The sequence below is a fragment of the Nycticebus coucang genome, chromosome 16, assembly GCF_027406575.1.
Source record: "Nycticebus coucang isolate mNycCou1 chromosome 16, mNycCou1.pri, whole genome shotgun sequence".
NCBI classification, from domain to species: Eukaryota; Metazoa; Chordata; class Mammalia; order Primates; family Lorisidae; genus Nycticebus; species Nycticebus coucang.
In genome coordinates this window covers 40,613,906-40,641,167 of record NC_069795.1, presented here as the reverse complement: position 1 = coordinate 40,641,167, position 27,262 = coordinate 40,613,906, and the positions used below count along the sequence as shown (strand labels likewise).

At 37.0% G+C, this 27,262-nt stretch overlaps 1 long non-coding RNA gene across 1 annotated transcript; it reads left to right on the top strand.

The window, feature by feature from the left end:
- LOC128567761 (uncharacterized) lies at window positions 1-26,964 on the top strand. Its single transcript, XR_008374925.1, has 4 exons — window positions 1-69; window positions 23,058-23,078; window positions 24,243-24,371; window positions 26,911-26,964. It is a non-coding gene; the product is annotated as an uncharacterized LOC128567761 (long non-coding RNA).
- Window positions 26,965-27,262: the final 298 nt, after the last annotated feature.

The following is a 27,262-nucleotide window of genomic DNA, read 5'->3' as shown; positions in this document are numbered from 1 at the left end:
CAGATGCAGCATAGCTCTAAAAGACCTCTCCTGGGTTTAATCTACATTATGCATCTTGGAATTTAATAGGTAAGTGTATACATAAGCTTCTACCATTGATTTTTTTCAGTGAATAATAATTTATGCATAATGAAAGCCAAGAGCTCTCATTTAATGTGGGCAGTTTTAAAATTCATAACCCTGTTAGCAATTAGGAAAGTTAGGGCAGTTGATGAAAATCAGTCAACTGACTTATTATTTAAATTAAAGTTTTTATACATAAATGTACTTATTTGATGATCATAATGATAAACTTAGTCAAGACAGTTGTATGATTTCCAGAATGTTATAGCATGATAAAACGGATTCAACATATGCCACTGGATATGTAGGTTTGGTCTGTCCTCTGCTATACGGGTATATAGCTTTTGACATTAGTGTGTTTGTTTTTTCATTAGAATCACAAGGTTAAGTTCATCATTCTCTAAGGTCTAGACCTGTTTTTTTTTTTTTTGTTTCTGTTGAAATTTCCATTCCTTTAATGGTTTGTATTTGCAAAGAATCATGATACTTATTGTGCTGTTTGTGTCCTCCTGTATATTTGCCTTGCAATTACTTTTTTATTATTTTTTAATTGTTAAATCATAGCTGTGTACATTAGTGCAATCGCCTGTACCCATTCTAAGATGCACCATAGATGTGGCCCCACCCATTACCCTCCCTGCGCCAAACCCTCCCCCCTCCCTTCCCCTTCCTTGGCCCTTTCCCCATAGTCTTGTGCTATAGTTGGGTTATAGTCTTCATGTGAAAGCTATAATTTAGCTTCATAGTAGGGCTGAGTACATTGGATACTTTTTCTTCCATTCCTGAGATACTTTGCTAAGAAGAATATGTTCCAGCTCCATCCATGTAAACATGAAAGAGGTAAAGTCTCCATCTTTCTTTAAGGCTGCATAATATTGCATAATATTCCATGGTATACATGTACCACAATTTGCTAGTCCATTCATGGGTCGATGGGCACTTGGGCTTCTTCCATGACTTAGCAATTATGAATTGGGCTGCAATAAACATTCTGGTACAGATGTCTTTGTTATATTGTGACTTTTGGTCTTCTGGGTATAAACCTAGTAAAGGAATTATAGGATCGAATGGCAGGTCTATTTTTAGGTCTCTAAGTGTTCTCCAAATATCCTTCCAGAAGGAATGTATTAGTGGGCAGTGTAGAAGTGTGCCCTTTCCTCCACATCTCTGGTTTTGGGATTTTGTTATGTGGGCTACTCTTACTGGGGTTAGGTGATATCTCAGAGTAGTTTTGATTTGCATTTCTCATTTGCCTTGCAATTAAAACAAATTTGCACCAGGAGGGCAAGGTACCCTCAATTTAACAAGTCTTTTCATGGGTAGCTAAGACTACTATCTTCTAGTATACTTTTTAACTTTAGTTTTTTCCTGTATTTACAATCTTTGGAAAAATAACTGCAAGAAAAAATGTAGCTCCTCATGGGTACCATCCACAAGGTTGGGCAGATATATTGTTTCCAGAAATAAAACATTTTTTTTAGCCTATTTTAGGCTCACACAGAATCCAGAAAATGGTGAGAAACTTCTTCTACTATTCTTATGAAGATTCTCTTAATTTTGTGCTGGGCAATCTAGGAGCCTCTTCTCCATCAATTTTGCTGAAAGTAAAGAGTTGAGGCGCAGGTTGGGCAATGAATTTACAGAGGAAATAAAATCTGCCTTATGTTATTTAAAATATATATATAGAGAAAATAAATACAGAGAAAATAAAGTCTGCCTCATGTTATTTAAATACTATTTAAGCAGGTATAAAATGTTGTTTAAAAAGGTTGAACTATCATTCTGAGCATTTTATAAAAAGCGTCTAATGTTCCTGTATATTTAAAAGCCTTTTATATTATACTTTTGCGATTATCAATCAAAACTAATCCTGTTTTCTTTTTAGAATTAAGAATACTTAGCTAAAAGATAATTTCAAAAAACAGATCATGCCAAATCTTATAGACAATAGAAAAAGAAGAAATACTTCAAAATCATTCTACTTGATCTGGGCACACCTGATATTAAAATTGGAGAGAATATATTATTATAAAGGGGAAATTACAAACATATCTTTTACTTTTATTTATAAATATTAGTTGTCTATTTTTTGAGACTTAAAAGAAATAATAATAAGAAGTTAACCGATGACTCCATACTGAATCTCAGAGTCACAGCATTCTATAATAGACATACTGTTATTTGACAATGTGAATGTTACTTTCTTTGCATTATTATTATCATTATTGCTTAATATTTCAATGCAGCAATTCTCTGATTTCTTTTCTGAATGTATTTATGTTCATTCATTCTTTACAAGGTTTCTGTTTCTAGTCCTTATCTTAAACATTGTTATTGTTACTAAATTTTTTTTTTTTGGTGTTTTTTTTTTTTTTATTGTTGGGGATTCATTGAGGGTACAATAAGCCAGGTTACACTGATTGCAATTGTTAGGTAAAGTCCCTCTTGCAATCATGTCTTGCCCCCATAAAGTGTGACACAGACCAAGGCCCCACCCACCTCCCTCCTTCCCTCTTTCTGTCCCCCCCCATAACCATAATTGTCATTAATTGTCCTCATATCAAAATTGAGTACATAGGATTCATGCTTCTCCATTCTTGTGATGCTTTACTAAGAATAATGTCTTCCACGTCCATCCAGGTTAATACGAAGGATGTGAAGTCTCCATTTTTTTTAATGGCTGAATAGTATTCCATGGTATACATATACCACAGCTTGTTAATCCATTCCTGGGTTGGTGGGCATTTAGGCTGTTTCCACATTTTGGCGATTGTAAATTGAGCTGCAATAAACAGTCTAGTACAAGTGTCCTTATGATAAAAGGATTTCTTTCCTTCTGGGTAGATGCCCAGCAACGGGATTGCAGGATCAAATGGGAGGTCTAGCTTGAGTGCTTTGAGGTTTCTCCATACTTCCTTCCAGAAAGGTTGTACTAGTTTGCAGTCCCACCAGCAGTGTAAAAGTGTTCCCTTCTCTCCACATCTATGCCAGCATCTGCAGTTTTGAGATTTTGTGATGTGGGCCATTTTCACTGGGGTTAGATGATATCTCAGGGTTGTTTTGATTTGCATTTCTCTAATATATAGAGATGATGAACATTTTTTCATGTGTTTGTTAGCCATTCGTCTGTCATCTTTAGAGAAAGTTCTATTCATGTCTCTTGCCCATTGATATAAGGGATTGTTGGCTTTTTTCATGTGGATTAATTTGAGTTGTCTATAGATCCTAGTTATCAAGCTTTTGTCTGATTGAAACTATGCAAATATCCTTTCCCATTGTGTAGGTTGTCTCTTTGCTTTGGTTATTCTCTCCTTAGCTGTACAGAAGCTTTTCAGTTTAATGAAGTCCCATTTGTTTATTTTTGTTGTTGCAATTGCCATGGCAGTCTTCTTCATGAAGTCTTTCCCCAGGCCATTATCTTCCAGTGTTTTTCCTATGCTTTCTTGGAGGATTTCTATTGTTTCATGCCTTAAGTTTAAGTCCTTTATCCATCTTGAATCAATTTTTGTGAGTGGGGAAAGGTGTGGATCCAGTTTCAGTCTTTTACATGTAGACATCCAGTTCTCCCAACACCATTTATTGAATAGGGAGTTTTTCCCCCAAGGTATGTTCTTGTTTGGTTTATCAAAGATTAGGTGGTTGTAAGATGTTAGTTTCATTTCTTGGTTTTCAATTCAATTCCAAGTGTCTATGTCTCTGTTTTTGTGCCAGTACCATGCTGTCTTGAGCACTATGGCTTTGTAGTACAGACTAAAATCTGGTATGCTGATGCCCCCAGCTTTATTTTTGTTACTAAGAACTGCCTTAGCTATACGGGGTTTTTTCCGGTTCCATACAAAACGCAGAATCATTTTTTCCAAATCTTGAAAGTACGATATTGGCATTTTGATAGGAATGGCATTGAATAGGTAGATTGCTTTGGGAAGTATAGACATTTTAACAATGTTGATTCTTCCCATCCATGAGCATAGTATGTTCTTCCATTTGTTAATATCCTCTGCTATTTCCTTTCTGAGGATTTCATAGTTTTCTTTATAGAGGTCCTTCACCTCCTTCGTTAGGTATACTCCTAGGTATTTAATTTTCTTTGAAACTATGGTGAAGGGAGTTGTGTCCTTAATTAGCTTCTCCTCTTGACTGTTATTGGTGTACACAAAGGCTACTGACTTGTGGACATTGTTTTTATATCCTGAAACATTACTGTATTTTTTGATGACTTCTAGGAGTCTTGTGGTTGAGTCTTTGGGGTTCTCTAAGTATAAGATCATGTCGTCAGCAAAGAGGGAGCGTTTGACCTCCTCTGCTCCCATTTGGATTCCCTTGATTTCCTTGTCTTGCCTAATTGTATTGGCTAGAACTTCCAGCACTACGTTGAATAGTAAAGGTGACAGAGGACAACCTTGTCTGGTTCCAGTTCTAAGAGGAAAAGCTTTCAGTTTTACTCCATTCAGTAAAATATTGGCTGTGGGTTTGTCATAGATAGCTTCAATCAGTTTTAGAAATGTGCCACCTATGCCTATACTCTTCAGTGTTCTAATTAGAAAAGGATGCTGGATTTTATCAAATGCTTTTTCTGCTTCTATTGAGAGGATCATGTGATCTTTAGTTTTGCCTCTGTTAATATGGTGGATAACGTTTATGGACTTGCGTATGTTAAACCAGCCTTGCATCCCTGGGATGAAGCCTACTTGATCATGATGAATGACTTTTTTGATGATAGGCTGTAATCTATTGGCTAGGATTTTGTTGAGAATTTTTGCGTCTATGTTCATGAGTGAGATTGGTCTGAAATTCTCCTTTTTGTTTGGGTCTTTTCCTGGTTTTGGTATCAGGGTGATGTTTGCTTCATAGAATGTGTTGGGGAAGATTCCTTCTTCCTCAATTTTTTGAAATAATTTCTGCAGTACAGGAATAAGTTCTTCCTTGAAGGTTTGATAGAATTCTGGAGTGAAGCCATCTGGACCTGGGCATTTTTTGGTTGGAAGATTTTTTATTGTTTCTTTGATCTCAGTGCTTGAAATTGGTCTGTTCAGGAGCTCTATTTCTTCCTGGCTGAGTCTAGGGAGAGGGTGTGATTCCAAATATTGATCCATTTCTTTCACATTGTCAAATTTCTGGGCATAGAGTTTCTGGTAGTATTCAGAGATGATCTCTTGTATCTCTGTGGGATCAGTTGTTATTTCCCCTTTATCATTTCTGATTGAGGTTAGTGGAGATTTTACTTTTCTATTTTTCGTTAGTCTGGCCAATGGTTTATCTATTTTATTTATTTTTTCAAAAAACCAACTCCTTGTTTCATTCATTTTCTGAATGATTCTTTTGTTTTCAATGTCATTGATCTCTGATTTGATTTTGGAGATTTCTTTTCTTCTACTGAGTTTAGGCTTAGATTGTTCTTCTTTTTCCAATTCCATAAGATCTCTTGTGAGATTGTTGATGTGCTCTCTTTCTGTTTTTCGAATGTAGGCATCTAAAGCGATGAATTTTCCTCTCAAAACTGCTTTTGCAGTATCCCACAGGTTTTGGTAGCTTGTGTCTTCATTGTTGTTATGCTCAAGGAAGTTAATGATTTCCTGTTTTATTTCTTCCTGCACCCATCTGTTATTCACAGAAGATTGTTTAATTTCCATGCCTTTTGGTGGGGTCGAGCATTTTTGTTAGAGTTGAGTTCCACCTTTAGTGCCTTATGGTCTGAGAAGATACAAGGTAAAATTTCAATTCTTTTGATTCTGTTGATATTTGTTTTGTGTCCCAGGATATGATCAATTTTGGAGAATGTTCCATGGAGTGATGAGAAGAATGTATATTCTTTATCTTTGGGATGGAGTGTTCTATATGCGTCTATCAAGCACAGTTGTTCTAGGGTCTCATTTAAGTCTCTTATATCCTTGTTTAATTTCTGTTTAGAAGATCTGTCCAGCTCTGTAAGAGGAGTGTTAAGGTCCCCTGTTATTATGGTATTATCAGATATCATATTGCTCAGACTGAGTAAGATCTGTTTCAAGAATCTGGGAGCATTTAAATTGGGTGCATAGATATTTAGAATTGAAATGTCTTCTTGTTGTATTTTTCCCTTGACCAATATAAAGTGATCATCTTTGTCTTTTTTGACTTTAGTTGCTTTAAATCCACATGTATCTGAAAATAAGATTGCAACTCCTCTTTTCTTCTGAATTCCATTTGCCTGAAAAATTGTCTTCCAACCCTTGACTCGGAGCTTTAATTTGTCTTTTGAAGCCAGGTGTGTTTCTTGCAGACAGCAAATGGATGGCTTGTGTTTTTTAATCCAGTCAACCAATCTATGTCTCTTCAGTGGGGAATTCAAGCCATTAACATTTATTGAGATAATTGATATGTGTGGTAGTATTTTATTCGTCTTATTTTGTGAGAGTCCATTGCTTAGTTTTATCTTTTGCATCAGTGTGGAGGTTTGGTTCTGTCCTTTAATTTCTGAGTTCTTACTTTGCTGCTGATCCATTGTGGTTGTCAGTGTGCAGAACAGGTTGAAGTATTTCCTGTAGAGCTGGTCTTGTTGTGGCAAATTTCCTCAATGTTTGTATATCCGTAAATGATTTGATTTCTCCGTCAATTTTTAAGCTTAGCTTAGCAGGGTACAGAATTCTGGGCTGGAAATTGTTCTGTTTAAGTAGATTAAAGGTAGATGACCATTGTCTTCTTGCTTGGAAAGTTTCATTAGAGAAGTCTGCGGTAAATCTGATGGATTTGCTCCTGTAGGTCAACTGGCACTTACTCCTGGCAGCTTGCAGAATCTTTTCTTTTGTCTTGACTTTGGACAGGTTCATCACAATGTGTCTTGGATAAGCTCGGTTAGAGTTGAGGCGACCTGGGGTCTGATAGCCCTCTGAAAGCAGTGTGTCAGAATCTTTGGTGATATTTGGGAAATTTTCTTTTATAATATTCTCTAGTATGGCTTCCATTCCTCTGGGGTATTCTTCTTCCCCTTCTGGAATTCCTATAACTCGTATGTTGGAACGCTTCATAAAGTCCCATAATTCTGACAGTGAACGTTCTGCTTTCTCTCTCTTCTTTTCTGACTCTTTTACTATCTGAGTTATCGCAAAAACTTTGTCTTCTACCTCTGAAATTCTTTCTTCTGCATGGTCTAACCTGTTGCTGATACTTTCCATTGCATCTTGAAGTTCCCTGATTGACTGTTTCATTTCCTTCAGCTCTGCTATATCCTTTTTATATTCTTCATATCGTTCATCTCTGATTTGATTCTGTTTTTGGATTTCCTTTTGGTTATTTTCCACTTTATTAGCAGTTTCCTTCATTGTTTCCATCATTTCTTTCATTGTTTGCAACATGTGTATTCTAAATTCCCTTTCTGTCATTCCTAACATTTCTGTATAGGTGGAATCCTCTACAGTAGCTACCTCATGGTCCCTTGGCGGGGTTGTTCTGGACTGGTTCTTCATGTTGCCTGGAGTTTTCTGCTGATTCTTCCTCATGAGTGATTTCTTTTATCTGTTTCCTTGCCCTAATTTTCCTTTCACTTCCTCTTGCTCTTTAAGTTCTCGTGCCTGTGGACTAAGGTTTACAGGACCAGAAGGGTGGGAAGGTTGAAGAGCAAAAAAGGGATGAAAGAAAGGAGGACCGAGTGATAAGAAAAAAAAAAAAAAGAAAAATAGAGAAAGGAGAGGGGGTGGGTAAAAGAAATATTGAGAAAAAGAAGAGAGGCACAGAAAGAGGGAGAGAGCAATACAGGTGTACAGTAGGGTACTTTGATAGAACCTTAAAAAAAAAAACCCACCTTCTGGTGGTGCCCAGTTGGGTGGTTCCCTTGAGGTCAGCAGCTCTTTGCTAACCTGATCGGACACAGTACCCCACCTCCACCAAGTAGAGAGGAAAGACAAAAATGGTATAAATCAAACCAAAACAAGCAAACAGAAAACTTTACGGGATAAAATTGGCTGGAAAAACCAAATAATAGCAGTAGAAACACTAACAAAAATGAAGTTGTAATTATTGAAATAGGCAGCAATGTGAAATTATAATTAAACTAGAAAAATTGAGAAAGAAAAAGAACCTGTATGGAAAAGGTTGAACTTAAAAAACAGAACAACAATCCACAACATCAAAATAAACAAAAAAAAAGCAACCAAACCAAAAAAAAAAAAACAAAAAAAAACACAACGAAAAACAAAGCAGTATGTATATGTTATATTGTCTGGGCAACACGTGGTCTTCTGGGGTATGAGATGTTAATCACAGTTCTGATACGACTGGAGGCTGCTAGTTTCTCAAACCCCAGCAGGTAGACACCCTAAATCTCTCTTCAGCCCAATTAAAAGGCACTTTGAACTTGTTCACTTACTGAGCAGAAGCTGTCTCAGGGAAGTGATTGTCGCTGGAATCACTGCTGAAGTTGCTATCCACTTACCCTGTGTGTCAAAACTGGTCTCCCTCTGCCCCCAGGGTTAGGGCTGCAAGGCGGCTCAGACCCCGCCCTTAGGCTACTTGGTCCCTGGGTTACCAGCTCCCACCCAATTCCAGCTCTGCGACCCTGAGGGCGGAGCTTGCCGGGGCAGATTGCTCACAATGTCTGCCTGTGACCCAGAGCCAAACACCATTAGCTCTGTCTGGCTCAGCGGCTCAGACTGGGGCCCTAGACAACGGCCAAAGTTCTCCGCACTCCCGCTCAGGCTCTCCCCAAGGCAGTTCAGCTGAGTGCCAAGTCCAAAGACACCGAAACAGTTCACAGGTAAGGCCTTTCTGGTTTGCAGTCTCGCTGCTACTGAACTTACAGTTGCGGGCGGGTTTAGACGGATTGAACGCACGCGACCACTTGCCATTTTTCCACTGTTTTAGTCCTCCTCTTGGGGTCCAGAAGTCTCTCGCTGACTCCCTGTATCCTCTCAGGGGTGATGATAGGCAGATCCCACCAGCCAGAGATGCCTCGAGTCCTATATCCCCAGACTCACGGTGCCCAGATGCAAGGAAGCTGTTACTCGGCTGCCATCTTGCTCCGCCTCCCTATTGTTACTAAATTTTAAGGCTCTTTAATTTTGTGAAGGCAAAAAATGGAAACCTAATAAGCACATGTATATGTAAAAATAAAAAAAAATTTAAAAAGTATGCAAGAAATTAAAAAAATAGAATGCTCAGCTAAATCAACCTATACCTTACCCCTATCCAATGAAAGACAATTTATCCAAAACCCTGAAACCTAGTAATAACCATAAAATAATTATATTTTTTTCCTGATCCCTCTGCTTCAGGCCCCAAATCATTATATCTTATAGGTTTCATTTTCTTATTATGTCTTATATCTGAGTGTTTAATCCATCATCACTGCTGTAGACCTTCATCACCTCTCACTTGGGCTACTGAAGTTGGTTTTTAACCAACTTTCATGGCTATAACCTTATACTTTTCAAATTCTTTCTGTAGTTGTGGCTTGAATGGCCTTTCTAAAGCATAAGACTGGTAATATTAAATCTCTAACTTAAATATGTCCATGGTTCCTACAGGCTGATGTATCTGAAAACTTAACACAAACTATATCTGAATGATAAACTAAATTGACTGGATCATCTCACTAAAATAGAGGGTGAGCCTCCTGCCTATTTTCCTGCTTTTTGTTAGATTCTCCCTTCTGTGGTATTAGTTTCATCGTTTGGTTGGCTTTGTTTAGTTGCAAATGAGGTAAGGAGTTTCCTTTTTCAGAGGAAAGGGAGTTGTAGTCAATTCCAAGACTATGAAGAAAAGCCCTCAGCTTCATGCTGATTGTATGTTCTTTGAACAAAACCCTTTTGGTAGGGGATTGCAGTAAGTTGATTCATGTAGGCCTATTCATAGGTAATGAATAAATACATGGGTATTTCACTGAACTAACTACTGAAGCAAGAAAAGTGTGATTATTTTGGTGGTTGAGACCAATCATGGCCTATGCCTGAACGTGGAGTGGAGTAAATCTCACTCAGACTTTACAGCTGTCACAAAGTGGGGTGGATGGGCATAGGACAGGAAAGCACAATGTCCCTAGAGCTGTCATAGGTCTTCTGTAAAGTAAATCTTGTTTACCTATTTTTATCTCTTGAAGAATATTTTTCTACACCATCACTTTTTGTGTACGGATCTGCTTGCCATTCCTGAGCAGGTCATCTGTCTTTTTTTTTTTTTTTGCTGTTCTGTTGCATCTGTACCTCTACTCCCTTTCAAACTCTTATTTTTTGCTTAAAAGTAGGTAGAGACATCATGACTGTGAAGTTATTGTCATTTGTGATGCTTCCTTCCCAAGGCAGAATTTTCTCATAGACTTCTTCTTTCTTCCCTTTTACCATACATGCCTCCCCCCGCCCCCCAGTATTGCATGGCAGTTGCTTATCTTCTTTGCGTGTTTAAATTTGAGTTTTTTTGCCTTGGGGTCCCCAGTACTAGAAGAATGTTTGGCATTATTGGGGATTAAAGCTCCTTAATGTCAGGGACAAGAAATGCCATTTCCTCTTACACTTTATGTATAAAGTATCTGTCAAAGGAGAATGGATTTTCCAGTGAAAAGCTTTCAAGTTCCTAGTTTCAAGCTGTACGACCAAGGTCTGGGAAAAAAAAAAAAAAAAAGAAAGATGTCCATATAAGGTGAGGCAATGCTGAGAGACAGGAGTCCAAACTATTTTAACCAATAAAGGCAAAAACCACTCCAAAAGAGGTAGAAAATCTATTTTGCAATAGTTAGAAAAGTTCTGATTTTTCACTGTCAGTTTCTCCCGTGTTTGGGGACAGCAGCAGAATCCTTGGTAACTATTCTGAAACCCAAGCTTGCAGCAAACTTTCAGTAAGGGAACTGTGACCCAGACGATTGTCTAGGAACAAACAAAGATCTTACCTTGAATTCTGCTGATATCCAGCATCTTTAGATTCTAATTCTCTAAATGTCAGCTCCTTTGCCCCAATATTAAATAAGTCATTAGGTGCTATTGATTCTTCCTTAGAAACGTCTCTCGTTTGTACTTGACAAACAAAGCTTTATAGACTTTATAGACAAACAGAGCTTTAAAGACTGCAGTAAGTAGTCTTTCTGCAGAGAAATGGCAAAAAGTTTTTGGGAATCACAAGTAGAGAAAATAGCCAGGGCTTGGGGGTAATGGTTAGAGCTTAAAGGGAAATATGTAATAAATGTCTTATTAATAACGGTCTTGATTCACTGAAAACCTTTTAGTGTTGTATTGGAATAATTTTTTTTTTCCTAGAGTAAGTTATATAGCCACTTTCCAGGGTACTTGAGAATTTCAAGGAAGTCTAGGACACTTCCTTCAAGTTCTTGCTGTCCTGCTGCTTACTGATAATTCAGTTTCTATGCAAAACAAACAAAACCACCACTGCCGACATAACTGGTGTAGTCACCCCTCAATTATCCTTAAGTGAATATCAACATATATTAATCCAAGTAAGGTAAAATGTTGACCAGTTATTTTAAAGATGCTTTTGATTACATGCTTGTTTTGATATAGTAGGTGAACATTTTCCAGCAAATTGACAAGGCTACAAAGGGTGATTCATTCTACCTAAGTGACCCTGAGGAGATGTAAGTGATAGAGTACTTTGAACACTGTAAAAAAAAAAAAAAAAAAAGGATGCTATATAGAGATCATTAATAAATGTCTGTTTTTCTGCAAATTTTTAGTAAAATAGTATTAATTACCACTGTCAACATTTAACTTTTCTATCTGAAAACAGCCTTTCTTGTGCTGGTCTGGTAACTCCCACATAGGGAGTATCATTCAAATCTGCACTTTACCAAGTCCATTTTCTTCAACAATTCAAAGACTCACTCCTATGGACGAGATATTTAAACCAAGAATTGAGAGAGAGAGCTGAGCTCATTGTGATCTGGAAAAGATTTTGCTATAACCTCTCAAATGCCACTCCTGACAATGAGTTTGTGTTTTAGGAAATGTGATTATTTACTTTTGAATGCATCTGCATAGTAAAGAAGTGAACAATGAGATCATAGTCTCAGATGAAGTAGCATACATTATGCATCATTATTTTATTCTTTATTTCCCCCTAGAGCTCCAACATAGCTCCTACACATTAATTTCACTTCTTGGCTGTTGTTTCTGAAAAATACTGCCAGAATACACTTCATGCTTGAAGGAATTAATTTGTGAAAATCCACGCATGGAGGCTGAGCTGGCAGCAAGCTGGACCACTGCTTAGAGAACATTCACCTCACTGACAGGGACCTAACACCTTTTACAACCTCATGGAGTGTGATGTCTGAGATCTCTGTCAACACGAATTCCATTGTCTTCTGTATATTCTTAAAAAATACCAATTTATTGCCATTACATACCATTTAATAATGACTTAGAATGCACATTGTTTACGGAAGGTGAGAAGGTAATAATGTAGGAAATCTTATTAAAATACATTTAGAATTTTTCAGATAACATAAACAAATTTTATCTTATTCTTCAAATGAAAAAGAAAAAGAAAATTTGACCAGCTATTTTTCCAACTTCATTTTTAGCAATTAGTTTATGTTTTTCAGAATTTAGAAGGATGTTGCCACGTTTCTAAAGTTTTGAATCTGAGAACAATGAGGAATGAGTCAGTATAAGAGTGCATTACAATTTTTAATAATCATAATGGTAATCCTAACTTATTAATAAATGTTAAATATGCTGGATACTTTGTTTAAGGAACAAGATTATAGGTAATGAAGTTTTAAAAGATAACACCGTATTTTTAAAAATACACATATAATAAAGTTCAATGTTTTAAAAAATTACTTCAGTAATTTTAACAGACTCTTCAAAAACACAATTATTTTCTTAGAAATAGAAAAGTAGGACAGTGGCCCCATATACTGGAGGTGGCAGGTTCAAATCCGGCCCTGGTCAAAAACTGCAAAACAAAAGAAAAAAGAAATAGCAAAGTAGTACAGTAATTCTCATTTAGTTCAAACCCATAATTTCTTTTTAGGTCCAGAAATTTAATCAACATGGCTAAACTTACACTGTCGGAGTTTTGGAGCTCCAATTTACATCAAGGTTTGTAGATTCCAAAGTCCAATTTATGTTCATCACATCACATAGTGAAGGCAAGATTTTTCTTTTTTTCCCCCCTTTGAAGATAGTCAGGAGCTTAAAGTCTCAAATAATAAATGACCAACAGAAAAAAATTAAAAAATCACAATTACATCATTAATAATTGTAAGTGAAACAAGAAAAGGGAAGAAACTTTGTTTATTTAAGCCTCTATTATATGTCAGAAATTATGACAGGCATGGTCACACACATATTACCCTTGATCTCCAGAATGTCATCAAATGTCTTCCTTTCAATATTTTCTTTTATTTCTGACTAAAGAAAAGAAAGTCACTGGGGGCCAGACCAGGTGAGTAGGGAGGGAGTTCCAATATAGTTATTTGTTTACTTCCTAAAAATTCGCTCACAGACAGTGCCGTGTGAGCTGGTGCACTGTTGTTATGCAAGAGTCATGAGTTGTTGGCAAAAAGTTCAGGTCATTTTTGTCTAACTTTTTTATGTAGCACTTCCAAATAGTAAACCTGGTTAATTGTCCAGTTGGTACAAATTCATAATGAACAATCCCTCTGATGTAAAAAAAAAAAAAAGGTGAAGAACATCACTTTGACTCATGATTTGGCTCTGATGGAACCTTTTTGGATGTGGAGAATTGGCTGACTTCCACTGTGCACTCTGATGCTTTGTTTCAGGGTCATATTGGTACACTCATGTTTCATCACCAGTGATGAAATGGCCCCAAACATTGTCTTGCCTCTCCAAAAGGCAAACTTCAACTCTGTGAGATCCTTCAGGATCATTTTTGGCATACTTTTCTCATGTCAAGACTTTTGATTAAGATTTTACTATTTCTCTATTGATGTTTACTTGGTCTATTATACCACCCATAGTCATCTGCTAATCTTAACACACAATTCAACAATTTTTTGCAACGTGTTCATCAGTTCTGCTCATTACTGGCCATCCCGACCTCTCCTCATCACTGACACTTTCTCTACCCTCGGAAAAATGTTTAATCCATTTGTATGCTGCCATTTTCTTCATGGTATTGATACATGACAGGTGGCGCCATGGACCCCAGCCAGCTCAGCCCAGCTGAGCTGGAGGACCTGCCGCCTCGGCTTTGGCTGTTTTGGTGGGCGGCAGCCGGCAGAGGAACCAGCGAGCTGGAGGGTAGACAAGGGTGGGAGGCTCCCAGTCCCACCCCCACCGGAGGCTCCAATAGCCAAAGGAGCGGAACAACTGCTGGGGAGACACCAGCGCCTCAGTGTCTCCTTCCCTTTACTCTTGTGACTGAAAAGGGAACCCCCATTTCCTATTCCTAGGTCAATTTCATGTAAGTTTCCTAGGCCTCAATTCCGCGAATGGACTGTGTCCATTCATTAATACATTCATTCACCTCGCCACAGTGGAAGACTGTGTCCATTCATTTCCTGGCCAAGGAACCCATGCACCTATATATACCACTAGAGAGAGAGAGACAGAGAGAGCTTTTCTCCCCAACTTGGGTTTTCTCTCCAGGAGCTTTAGTGTTTTCGTATTCTTTTCTGTAAATAAATTATGTTTTACCACGGATCTGTGGTCCACGGATTTATTCTTCAAATCACGGAGACCAAGAACCTGAAATTCTGGTATCAGTATTACCCCCATGAACTTGAACTGACATATCCCTGATTTCATTTCTACTCTTGCCAAGTTTAACAATAAATTTAATGTTTGTTGCTCTAATTCAAGTTCCAAAATTCTCATGAGGACACACAAAAACACACAGAAACAATAATGAACACCACTCAACAAAACACTGCCACACATTAACAGCAACACAGCTGTGAGACAGTGATATGCCAAGATTATGAAACATTACCAAGTTGTTTGTACAGTGCTGCCAATGTAAGCACATGGTGGCAAGTTTGTGAATTAAATTGTCAGACCTCATGTTATAAACAGGACCGTGTAAAACAAAGGTTGTGCTCCTGAGTGAGGGGCACAACTACAATAGGGACTAACAAATGTGAACAATGTAATCTAATTTGAAATTTAAAAAAAAGTGAACAGATAGGACCTGGATATAAAGAAAAGTTAAATCAGGCCTTATAAACTCTAAAATCTTATTAAACAAGATTTTATTAACCTGGTAGAATGTTGTTTGTTTTCCAATCTGACTCTGGTATATAGCATCACAGACAGATAGCAGACTCCTTTATTTTAACTCAAGCATTCCTTTCTACTTATTGCCTCCAAGTCTTTATATAAAATGTTATTTCTTTAACCAATTATGAATCAAAGAATCTCTAAATACAGCTATAAACTGTAAGCCCTTGTTTCAAGATGTCTTGCCTTTTTAGTCCAACCCAATATATGTACTATACTGTCCATGTATTGAATTATGATTTTATCTACATCTACCTAAGATGTATAAAACGAAATTGTAACTCAACTGCTTCAGAACCACTTACTCAAGGATTCTTGGGTCTATGGATCCCTGGACCATGATCACTCAAAGTGGCTCAGAATTAACCTTTTAAAATTATTTTACAGAATTTGATTTATTTCCTTTAATGCCTGTATTTATGACAGAATGCAACCAATGGTGGCTTATATCAGAGCTTACTGAATGTAAGGAGATATGAACAATCTTCCATATAATAATTTAATTTTACAAATTTGTTCCACTTTTTTAAGTGAATGTGTTCCGTTGTAGGTAAAACTGCTCACATGAATAATGAGTCAGTTCTCCCTCCAGGAAGCTCCCCTAAGGAACTGAGGGTTATCATTTTAAGTAGATTTGCACAATCATCCATTTCAGGCTACATCAGTTATAGATTAAGTTCCCTTAAATACTTGAGGGTCTCTTATAATGACTTCTAAATTGCAAGTTGCCATAGTTTTAGGAGGGAGTAAAGTTAATAGTGACACAAAAAATACCATCCCAAGAAGGCACCTAGATTCCTGAAAAGGAAGTGTTTACAGTTCTAAAAATCCTCCAAATGGGAGATGCTGGTTGAAAGTGTTGCTCACAGAATATCCTCACCATCTGGTATTATTCCCAGTTCATTCTCAATAGCTGAGTTTAATCCTTGTTTTTGTAGAGACTGCCTAGAGGCAGTTTAGATGAAGCCACCAGTTGGGGGTTTCAGAGCAATAGCTACAAGCTTGGGGGTGATAAAGATACTTAGAAGTATTGACAAGTGTTTTATGAGGGAGATGGAGGAGACAGGGCTGTCCTCTGCTGTTTCCAACAGATTGGTTGGGGCAGTTAAGGGGGAAGGTGATCAAATCATCATCAGAGCCCTGTGGCAGGTAATAGAAACTGACTAGTCTGGGAGAGTTAGTTAACAACAGGGCATTTTTTTTTTTAATATGGAAAAGATTCACATGGCAATTCTGAGAGGCAAATGACCATATCTCTCCCACTCTTATATCTCCCACGTCTAGGACATTCCTTCCTAAGATGCCAGGGTTGTTTCTCTCTCTTCGATACCTCCAAATCTTGATCATGAGGGATTATCTTTTTGATGTACTATTGAATTCTATTTGCTACTATTTTGTGAAGGACTTTTGCATCTGTATTCACAAGGCATATTGGTTTATACACGTTGTGTGTGTGTGTGTGTTTATCCTTTCCTGGCTTTAGTATCATGGTGATACTGGCTTCATAGAGTGAGTTAGGGAACATTCTTTCCTTCTTGGTGTTATGGGGTAGGTATTGTAGGATAGGTACCAGTTCTCATTTGTAGGTCTGATAGAATTCAGCTATGAATCCATCATCTGAGGCTATTTTTCATTGGGAGATTTATTATTACTGTTTCTATCTTGCTTATTGCTATTGGTGTATTCAGGATTTCTATTTCTTACTAATTCAGGCTTACAAAGTTGTGTGTTTCCAAGAATTCTTCTTTCCTTCTAGCTTTTTTAGTTTGTTTGCGCAGAGGGTTTTGTATTATTTGCACATGATATTTTGTATTTCTGCAGTATCAGCTGCTTCAGTTTAAAAACATAAACAGATTACCTTTCTAAAGAGTTCTTTAACTTTTTGAGCTCCACTTTTTGTTACTATTCAACTTGAACTTCTTTTTAATTATCTAACAAAATGTAACTGTTTTTCCAAGTGTAAGAAACTATAGGCATATTTCACCAAAATCTAATAATGTAAAAATAAAAACTAAAATTATTTTCCAAAAGTTTTCTTTTAAAATTAAAACACAAAGTATAAATTATAAATAATTTTCAAAAATTAATTCAGGATATTTTATTGCACAAAATTTTAATTTACTGTTCTTTAACATTTAAGTCCTATTAAATATTTTCATAGAATAAAACTTTGTACATATGATATCAAAGTGAAGTATCAATGTCATGTTAAGTCTAGACCTCTCAACAAGACTTGTTTAATGTTATAAATTCACCACAGCCACCTTCTACAATTGTTGAGGTTTTATGTACTAACAGAATATTATTTGCTGTTTGAGTATTTGTTGCATTTTAATGCTTACAGGAAGAAATTAACAAGTTAATTATGGTATTTTTTCTCTTATTTATGTACCACTGCCATTTATACTCTTTTCTCAATCTTAAGCAGTGTTTGGATCAGTTGGGGTAGCCATACAATTCACAAACTTTCTTAGAATTGGATGTAGTCACCTTTTGTTTTGGAGGCCTAAGCAAGAGATGTTAAAAAGCCTGAACAATTTTTAGGTTGAGAGCTGATGTGTAGGGTTACAGATTCTGCTATCAGCACTGAGTATTGAATTATGAAAATGAGAATCCATATGTTCTTTAATGAATGATGTATATGATATGAGAGACTTTTCAAAAGTTAGGACCATGGCAAAGGAACACTTTTGCCTCGGTCTGAGAATAATGATGGGGGGAAAGGTTAATTTTAAATTTTCTGATATAGAGATAAATCAATTGAGCTTTCCATCGGGCCATTCTGTTTCTTTCAAAGTACTGTATTAACTGTACCGCAGAGAACATCTTTATACTTATCAAGACTTTATTTTCAGAGAAATTATGAAGAAGTCATTTGAAAGAGTATGAAGTTAAGCAGATTTTTATTATAAAATCCTTATCTTTGAAATGATAAATTCCTGCAAATTTTGGCTAACATAAGACATTTAACATATATTTTACTAAATTAAAGTGAGTTACTGTATTCAATTTAGTTGAATAAATGTTCAATTAAAAAAAAACTTAGTCAAAAATATTATTTCAGAATGTAATTGTTCTTTTGCCTGGTATGGTAATGAACTTTTGTGCAAGGGCAAATGAACTTTTACCTGAATGGTAATGAGAAAATTCTGTAAGATACTCATTGGATGCTCTTGTCTAAATTGGTTGATTTGACTAATTATGAATATAGAAACTAGCCCGGGTTGGGCACGTTGTTCACATCTGTAATCCCAGCACTTTGGGAGGCCAAACTGGGAGGACCGCTTGAACCCAGGAGTTCAAAAGCAGTCTGGGGAATATAGTGAGATCTCATCTCTAAACAAAAAATTTAGCTGGCATGGTGGTACACATGTGAAGCCCCAGGTACTCAGGAAGTTGAGGCAGAAGGATCACTTGAGCCCAACAGTGAGGTCTGTACTCTAGCTTGGGCAACAAAGCCAGACCCTGTCTCAAAAAAAAAAAAAAAAAAAAAAAAATTAGCCCATATGGAGATGTGAATGTAAAGAGAATCTTTATTGATTATAAAAATATGAGATGATCATTCATCTCATGAAATTCTTCAGGGAACAAAAGGAAAAAAAGTGTGTAGGCAAAGGATAGTAAGGCTAATACTGAAAAAAACCCACTCAAACTCAAGGTTGCATTTAAGAGAATTGTAAAAAGCAATGGCTATGAGAGGAGTGAATTTCATAAAGGGTTCTGGGGGAACATGGTGTTCAGAGATTGGTAAACTTTTAAAGGAGGAGTGGGTTGATGTCACAAGAAAATGTTGTTAATTGGCTGCTTTCAGATTTACGTTTACGTTTACGTTTATGTCTGCTGCTGATGTGCTCTGGTGGTTATTTGTGGTTCTAGAAAATATTGATTGTTCTGTAGGCTATGTTAACAAATAGCCACTAGAATCAGTATTAAAACTATTTCTTTTTTTTTTTTTTAAGAAATAACAACTTATTTATCAGTGACTACTTGGGAAATTTATGAACTAACTAATCTTTATAGGATAAAGATTTTTGCATAAAGATGCAACCAAAATATTTTATAATATAAAATAAAAAGGTTTTTATTTTTTGATTAGGGGGGAGTAAGCATAGTAAGAAACTATATAAGTCTCAGGACTTCAAACACTGACAAAAGATTATGGAGAAGAAATTTAAAAATATACTTATGGTTGATAGGAGAAAGTTTGTTATTTTTCTTACCCACTAAGGAATTTTTATTATAAGTGAATTTCCAAAGATATAGTTTACTTTCCTTTTGGAACTAAGACATTTAAGGCTGTTCTATAAGAAACAATAAGCAGTTTTGAGAAGTGCAATTTTTTTTTTTTTTTTGAGGCAAAGTCTCAATATGTTGCCCTTGGTAGAGTGCTATGGCGGCACAGCAACCTCAAACTCTAGGGCTTAAGCGATTCTCTTGCCTCAGCAGTCTCTCTGCCCAAACAGCTGGGACTACAGGTACCCACCACAATGCCTGGCTATTTTTTTTGTTGTTGTTGTCACAGTTGTTCAGCAGACCCTGGCGGGGTTCGAATCCACCATCCCCAGTGCATGTGGGCAGCACCCTAACCACTGAGCAATGGGTGCCAAGCTGAGAAGTACAAACTGAAGTTATCATTAATGCAAAAACGACAGGACAATAATCTTAATTGTTTCTACAATACCTTAAGGGCCTTTTAAAAGAATTCTGAGGAGATTAATTTGATTTCAATTTTAACATATATCCAGGGATATACCTACAATTTATATAGGCAAAAGAAATGATCTACATGCCTTTGTTAGCCTGTCTTCTGTTTATTCTGATTGCAGGAGCAATTTTTCTCTTTTATTTTATCTTCATCTTATGGGTGCCTTCTTTTTACCACCATGTGGCATTCTAAAGTAATTTGTATTAGTACTAATATTGATTAAATATTAATTAATGATTATGTATTAATAAATTATTAGTGTATTAATACAATCTGGAGAAATAAGTCAATATATTTTCTGTAAGAATTTACTATTTATATTGGTTTGAGAACTTTGATCAGACAATTCAGGCAATTTTCCTAGGATACAAATAAGACAGTAAAATGTTTTGCCACTTTTTTCTCTAAATCTTTGAGAAGTTTTTTTTTTTTTTTAGCAGGTCTGGGCCGGGTTTGAACCCACCAGCCCCAGAGCATGTGGCCAGCACCCTAACTACTGAGCTACAGGTGCCCAACACCTTAAAAAGTTTTCAAATGTAGGATATTCTATAACTTACTAGTTTAGATTTCTGATATATAATGAGCTCTCTATTTATACAATAATTTGATACATTAAAAATAAATGTCTTAACAATTAAAAAGATTTTATCAATTTTCCCTTTTTTAGTTGCTTAATTCAGCAAGTCTTGGTGCTCTACTCCCTCGACGTTAATGGTTTGGCCCTATCCCCATTCCTGGAAAGTAACTCCTAAGCCCTTGGAACATCTTGCCTGATAAGTGTATCTTGTTGACTTGGGGGCTTAGGCCATGTATCTACATTAATAATGCATTTATGAGGAAGCTTTGGGCCATTCTGTAGCAGCCCGACCTCTGGAGGGGCTGGAGACAAAAGATTGCCACATGGGAAGTCAGCTTGTCTATGTAACCAACTCAGTAAAAATCCTGAACATCACAACGTGAGGTAAGCTCTGTAGTTAGCAATACTCCATGTGTGTTGCCACACATAATTGCTGGGACAAGTGAATGCTGATCTGCAAGAACCTATCCAGGAAGGACAGCTGGAAGCTCATTCTTGAACCCTGCCCTGTGCACCTCCTTTTGCACATTTTAATCTGAATCCTTTATATGACTTATCTATGAGACCTTTAGCAAATCACTGAACCTGAGGGTGGTCTTGGGGACTCCCAGACTGCATGGTGTATTTCTAATTTGATGTTTGTAAAGATGAGATGGGTTCTAAAAGTAGTATCCTTTGTTTTGGTGGGTAGGAATTTGTCCCCCAAGGCTCTGGATGGCCAAGTTCCTAAACCTTTGGGCACCCAACCCCCACTGCCACTCTCATGGGTTGGAGTCACCTGCTTGTGACTCTCTCAAACTGGAATCGCACACTAGTGTGTCCGTGAGTCTGGTCTCATCCAACAGCTGCACCAGCACTGCTCTGGTGGGGGCCCTGTGTTGGCTGTACTCTCACAGTGGTCATTAATATTCAATGACTCTTTATTCTTTACCCGCAGTTTTTCTTCAGGGCTAAATTATTGTCCTGAACCTATGACTAATTAATGTTTGGTCCCAGAAATTATAAGTAATTTTCCTTGATGCCAATTTTCATTATAAACATATTATGAGAATTTATTTTTGATGTACGTATTCTGAGACTTTTGTTTTACATTCATAATTTAATAATATTATTCTATATGAGTAAAAGCTAAATAGGACTTTTTGATCAGAATTGTGGTATTATTACCAGAAATAATTTGGTATTTTGTAGCTGAAACAAATGATGTAGGGCCAACATAATTAACAACTCTGTTGTCCTGGGAACAGTTTCATGGTATCATAGCTCACAGCAACCTTAAACTCTTGGGCTACAGCAATCCTCTTGCCTCAGCCTCCCGAGTAACTGGGACTACAGGGGCCCACCACAATGCCCCGCTAGTTTTACAGATGAGGTCATTGTATGTGATTCTGATATTTGATCTGGGTATTTCCAACTCCGATGAAGAAAGAAGAATGACTTTTTTTCTATCATATATTGAGGTATCCTCAGTATCCACTAGCTCGAAGTTTGACTTCAGCTACTTACAGACAACTTCCAAGAAGAAAAACAAATCTTTTAAGAGAGAGACAATATTTATTCTACAGCAAGACCTTTTAAAAATGATAACAAGGAGTATCTCCTTATGTATTCCAACTGTGCTCTTTCTATCAGGGACCTGTGGGGTCTGCAGCACAGTGTCGTACATAGAGTCATACATCACTGAATGATAGAGATACCTTCTGAGAAATGCGCTGTTAAGTAATTTTTTTTGTGTGTGAGTATTGTAGAGTAGATTTACACAAAACCTGGATGGTATAGCCTAGTATTTACCTAGGCTATATGGTATAGGTTTTACTTCTGGGCCACAAACCTGTACAGCATGTCGATGTATTAAATACTGTAGGCAATTGTAATGTAACAGTAAGTATTTAGGTATCTAAACATATCTAAATATAGAAAAGGTATAATAAAAGCATAGTATCATAATCCTATGAGACCACTATCAGGTAGGTGGTCTGTTGTTGAGCAAAATGTTATGTGGCATAACATATATACATATATAAACACATACATATAGCTTTAAGATATAATTAAAGTACAACAAATCGCTCATATTTAAAATGTACAATGTGATAAGCTTTGGTATATGTATACACCAATGAAACCTAGGGTCAGACAATGAACACATCCATGAAATGTAGAAGTTTCCTCCTGCCCCTTGGTGATTTCTTCCCTTCCTTCTTTCTACTCCCATTTCATTGATCCGCTTTGTATCCTTGTATATTAGCTTCCATTTCCCAGAAATCAATACAATGACCTGTCTGACTTCTTTCACTCAGCATAAATTATTTGAAGATACATTTGTAATTTATATGAATAGTTAATTCATTTCTTTTGCCATATAACATTTTATTGAACGGACATACTTCAATTTGTTATACTTTGCTTGCCCAAATTTTGATAGCATTTGAGCTGAATGTAGGTCTAGACTGTCAAAAATAAAGCTGGAATAAATCTTCATGTAAAGGTCTTTGTGTGGTCATGCAATGCTTTTAATGCTATTCTTTATCTTGGGTAACACCTAGAGGTGGAGTGTCTGAATCATAAGGTAAGTGTATTTTTTAACTTTTTTTTTTCTCTTTTAGATAAGAGTCTCACTTTGTTGCCCTCGTAGGTGCCATGGCATCATAGTTCACAGCAACCCCAAACTCCTGGGCTCAAGCGATTCTCTTGCCTCAGCATCCCAACTAGCTGGGATTATAGGCGCCTGCCAAAATGCCTGGCTATTTTTAGGGACGGGGTCTCAGTCTTTCTTAGGCTGGTCTCAAACCCAGGAGCTCAGGCAATCCACCTGCCTTGGCCTCCCAGAGTACCAGGATTACAGGCATGAGCCTCTGTGCCTGGCTCATTTTTTAACTTTTTAAGAGACTACCACATTGTTTTTCAAAGTGGGTATGCACTTTTACATCCCTATATCCTCTTTAACAATTAGTGTAGCCATTCTTCTTCTTCTTCTTCTTCTTCTTTTTTATTAAATCATAGCTGTGTACATTAGTATGATCATGGGGCTGGGCAAGGGACTTGAAGAGAAACTTCTCTGAAGAAGACGTGAGGCCTTCAGACATATGAAAAAATGCTCATCATCTTTAATCATCAGAGAAATGCAAATGAAAACTACTTTGAGATATCATCTAACTCCAGTGAGACTAGCCTATACCACAAAATCTCAAGACCAGAGATATTGGCGTGGATGTGGAGAAAAGGGAACACTTTTGCACTGCTGGTGGGATTGAAAATTAATATACTCCTTTTGGAAACATATATGGAGAACACTTAGAGATCTAAATATAGACCTGCCATTCAATCCTGTAATTCCTCTACTGGGCATATACCCAGAAGACCAAAAATCAAATCGTAATAAAGATATTTGTATCAGAATGTTTATTGCAGCCCTATTCATAATTGCTAAGTCATGGAATAAGCCCAATAGCCATTCTTCTTTATGGATGTTCAGTGGTATCTCATTGTGATTTGATTTTGCATTTCTCTAATGGATAATGATGTTGAACACCATGTAATTATTTACCATTGGCCAACTGCCTGTTCAAAATTTTAGTCTGTTTAAAAACCTATATTATTTTCTTATTGTTGAGTTCTAGGAGCCTTTACGTATTGCGTATTCAGGTTCTTTGTCAGGATCACGGTTTGCAAATATTTTCTCCCTGTCTGTTGATCGTCTTTTCTCTCTCTCTCCCTCTCTCTGTCCAATCAGAGGAGCACATGAACATAGGTACCCACTGTTGACAGAATCTCCCCCTCTGCTGGGTCTTTGATCTTAGAGAATGGAAGAATGAATCCATGGACCACCTGAAGTAAGCCACAGGATAGATTTTATTGATAGGTAAGAAGGAAGATAAGACCTCTGGTACAGCAGAGGGGGAACTTGAGTGGGTCTCCTGTATAGCGGTTCTCAACCTGTGAGTCGTGACCCCTTTGGGGGTCGAATGACCCTTTCACAGGGGTCGTCTAAGACCATCCTGCATATCAGATAGTTATATTACGATTCATAACAGTAGCAAAATTACAGTTATGAAGTAGCAACGAAAATAATTTTATGGTTGGGGGTCACCACAGCATGAGGAACTGTATTAAAGGGTTGTGACATTAGGAAGGTTGGTCTAGGGGGTTATACACTACTTTTCTTATTCTGCAGGGTGGGGGTGGGGGGTTGGGGAGATGGAATGCATGTCCAGAATATGTCACAATAGGCCAGGAGCTTCTGGGTAGAAGTTAATTTTAAATCCCAAAACTATAGATGTTGGCGTGGATGTGGAGAAAAGGGAACACTTCTGCACTGCTCGTGGGAGTGCAAGCTAATATGTCCCTTTTGGAAAGAAGTATGGAGAATGCTCAGGGATCTAAAAGTAGACCTGCTGTTTGATCCTGCAATTCCTCTACTAGGTGTATATCCAAAAGACAAAAAATCGCTTTATAACAAAGATATTTGCACCAGATTGTTCACTGTAGCTCAATTCATAATAGCCAAATCATGGAAGAAGCACAAGTGCCCATAACCCATGAATGGATTAATAAATTGTGGTATATGTATACCATGGAATATTATGCAGCCTTAAAAACGATGGAGACTTTACCTCTTTTATGTTTACATGGATGGAGCTGGAACATATCCTACTTAGTAAAGCATCTCAAGAATAGAAGAAAAAATATCCAGTGTACTCAGTACTATTACGAAACCAATTTACAATCACTCACACTTTCATATGAAGAATAGATCACAACTATGGTCAAAGATGAAGGGAGGGGAGGGTGGAGGTCAGATTGAGGGAGGGTGAATGGTGGGATCACACCTATGGTACATAATGCAAGGGTACATGTCAGATCTATTAGTATAGAGTATAAATGTCTTAACAATAATTAAGTAAACGAGATGAGATATATATTAACCAGTGTGATGTAAGAGTTTCTAATTCTATATGAAATCAGCACAATATATCCCATAAATGCATTAATGTATACATGATCTATGTGTTTATGATTTAATAAAAAAAACAAAAACAAAAACAAACTGGGGTGGTACCTGTGCCTCAAAGGAGTAGGGAACCGGCCCATATGTTGGAGGTGGCGGGTTCAAACTCAGCCCCAGCCAAAAACTGCAAAAAATTAAAAAAATAAATAAAAACAAATAGAACTGCCATTGTGCAGGATTGTTGTCCTCCTTGGGGCTTGCTCTGATCCAGAAGTGGAACACTGGTCAGATTGGTTTTTATGAGACTGTTGTGGCCTAGCGAATGTGGTCTGGGTCCAGCCCTAGCAAAGGCGTCCTGCATCAATCTCCTCAGAAAATGATGTCTGTGTCCAGCCCTGAGCTGGGCTGTGGGATCCTGTATCACTAACACAAATTATGCAGTCAAGTTTTCCACATTTGAGTAAATCGCAAGGCTCAACCCTTCTGGAGTGCCATGGATAAGTCTCGCCCTGGGAAAGCAGCTTTGTGATTACGGTATCTCCCTGTCAGGGAAGCGTCTCTTCCTTCTCTTAAGGGTATCTTTTGAAAATCAGGTTTTTAATATTGAGAAAGTTCAATTTATAAAATTGTTCTTTCATGGACTGTACTTTTGGTAGTGTATTTAAACAATCTTTGTCACAAGAATTTTGATCCTGTTTTTGTACAGTAGGTTTATAGTTTTAGGTTTTGCATTAAGATCTATAATCCATTTTTATGTTGTGAAGGAGCCATGGAAATTTCACCTCATAATATGAACCTCTGATACAAAGAATATTTTGAATTGAAGGCGTTCAAGGTAAAGAAACACTGGAGGAGGTCTTCCCTCCCTCTGCATACTGGACTGGCTTGATCAGAGACTCAAAGGGGGCAATTCACTACTTTTCCCTCTCCCTCTCCCTCATTCCTTTCAGGAATGACTTGGGAATGAAGGTGGACTTGGCTCAAATTCTTTGGGTCATAAACATTTGTCTCCCAGATTAATTTACAAGTCAATCCATTTCTTCCCCATCCATTCCACCTCCCTAACAACCTCTTCAATTTCCCCCCTCCTCCTGAACTCCTTTGGAAAATTGGGTTATCATTCTGATTTCTCCCTGTGTGCACAACAAATAAATCCTTTCTCTTATTAATCTGCTTTGATTGTGAGTTGATCTTTCAGTGAACTTTCATGGGGAAAGGGCATATTTCCCTTCACTTCTACAGTTGCAAAGTATGGATTAAAGTTCTTTTTTAAAATATATATAAATATATAATTGTTCTAGCAACATATGTTGAAAAAATTATCCTTTCACCTGTGTTGAAAACCAGTTGTCTATTTATGCGTGGATTTATTACTGTCATCTCTATTCTGTTATGTTAATCTATTTGTTTTACTAATACTTGTTATGGTTACTTTTTTTTTTTTTTTTTGCAGTTTTTGGCCCGGGGCTGGGTTTGAACCTGCCACCTCTGGCATATGGGGCCAGTGCCCTACTTCTTTGAGCCACAGGTGCCGCCCATATGGTAACCTTTTTGTTACATTTAGATAGTCATAGTCCTCAAAATTTGCTATAATTCAAATTAATTTGGATTATTCTTGGGCCTTTGAATTTCCATTTGAATCTTAGAATCAGCTTGTCAGTTTGAATAAAATATCACACTGATTGAAATAGCATCTATCACCAATTGAGAATTGGTATCTTAAAAATACTGCATCTTCTAGCCCATGAAAAATCCATATCTGTTCTTTTATTTAGGTCTTCTTTAATTTATCTCAGCAAAGTTTT